This window comes from Cyprinus carpio, unplaced genomic scaffold, assembly GCF_018340385.1.
Source record: "Cyprinus carpio isolate SPL01 unplaced genomic scaffold, ASM1834038v1 S000002925, whole genome shotgun sequence".
In the NCBI taxonomy this organism is placed as follows: domain Eukaryota; kingdom Metazoa; phylum Chordata; class Actinopteri; order Cypriniformes; family Cyprinidae; genus Cyprinus; species Cyprinus carpio.
In genome coordinates this window covers 1-1,882 of record NW_024875635.1, presented here as the reverse complement: position 1 = coordinate 1,882, position 1,882 = coordinate 1, and the positions used below count along the sequence as shown (strand labels likewise).

The following is a 1,882-nucleotide window of genomic DNA, read 5'->3' as shown; positions in this document are numbered from 1 at the left end:
AACCATTTTAACAGTACATTTAAAATAGTTATGAAAATAATGCTTAAAGTGTTAGTTCACCTCAAAAAAAATACACATTTTGTCATTATTTACTCACTGTGTTACACAGAAATGGCACTGTGGACACTGTCCTTAAAAAGAAAGTGTTTCACTTTTGTTTTTGGGTGTTGTTTTTTTTTTTTTACTTGTCTTTTACTTCTCTTTTGGCACAGGATGCAAAAAACCCAAGGTTAGAAAAGTCAGCATCCTTCTAATTTACCAGAAGAGAAAAGAAACAGTTTTGTGTTTTCTGGGGAATGTGGAAACTGTCTCTTCTCTACAAAGCTTCAGTCCATGGATATAAGCTTCTGCCTTCCACCAGAGATGTGCCCGCCAGGGGTCCCCCTTTTTATTTGTTTTCCACAATAATTCGGGCTACATCTTTGGTGGATACACTAGTGTAGATTATGCTCAAAGTGGAAGGGAAATTTCAGATGAGGAAGCTTTCCGTTCATTTTTTAAAAGGGAACCCCTAGCTACATCAAAATTAACAGTGGATATAAGCACGCAGACGCTTAAATCAAACTTTTGGCCAACAGCTGTACTTTCTTTTGCCAACAACCAACCAGCTGTGTATCATCAAGGAGGGAATGCATTCAATATTAATACCTCAAATAAATGTATGGCAATGACACTCAGCTGACTGAATGTGAGGTGTATAAAGTGGAACAGGTAAGTCAATCCTCCACTTTATTACCACTTTTATGTGCATATTAATTTTCTTTCTTTAAATAATTAACTATTTAGTGTCATTAAAACATTTATCTTTGTTCTACGATTCCCAGAGCCTGAAGTCAGCACTGAGGAGAAACCATGGAGGAATGTTCTATGGACACCTGAGTAATGTTCTGGTTATCTCTCTTTTTACCAAATTTCCTGTGCTAATCTGAACTAATAAAACTGATCTGTGTTGTAGGCGAAAGAGCAGAGCTCATGGGATTGATTAAGAACCATAAACCCCCTGATGGCGTCTGTGGTCGTGTCCGAATCTAATGATCGGTCCTGTAGGTGCTGGAAAATCCAGTTTCTTCAACTCCATCAACTCCATCTTCACTGGTCATGTGACCAACAAAGCCAAGGTCAGGATCTGCAGGCACTAGTCTAACTGGTACAGGTACAGATTCAGCAGGACTGAACCTGCCTTTGTTTGTAAAATAAAACAACAATTCTTCTGCAAAGATTCCCTGCTTGTTGCTAGTTTCTCAGACTTATCCAGTGAATGATGGTCGTGAGGAAAGTCATGCTCTTTGTGTTGTGTGACACCATGGACTCTCGAGGAGCAGTCAGGTGCAGGACTGGATATTGAGGACATCAGCAGCATTCTTCAAGGTCACCGCACCAGACCGCTATAAAGAAGAGCATAGGTTCATGTTTTTGGCTTGCAAATATATATTTATCAGTAAAATTGATTTTATTTAAATTATTCTCAATTAAGTTCAACCCCATGGCACCGTTTCAACCTGATGAGCAAAAGTCCTCCAGACCTGTATCTCTTCAGGAGAAGATCCACTGTGTGGTGTATGTGATAGACACCACCAAAATCTCCCTCATGTCTGACAAACTACAGGAAAAACTTGCTTCCATACGCAGAAAAGTGAACTCACTGGGTAAGAGAACATATTTACACCAATCTTGTGACTAATATAAAGTAGGTTGTACATAGAGCTACATGTGACGCACCTTAAAATGTACCTCAACAATTTCAGGCATCTCTCAGATCGTCTTGATGACAAAAGTAGATGAAGCATGTCCTCTAGTGGAGGAAGATCTTCAAAGCCTTTATGTCAGTTCCTACATCAAGACAAAGGTAAGACACGGTCACATGATCAGATGTCTGTTGCTA

General features: G+C 39.3%; 1 pseudogene; it reads left to right on the top strand.

The window, feature by feature from the left end:
• The first annotated feature begins 1,031 nt into the window (after positions 1–1,031).
• On the top strand, positions 1,032–1,871 carry LOC122143363 (annotated as a pseudogene).
• The last annotated feature ends 11 nt before the right edge of the window (positions 1,872–1,882 follow it).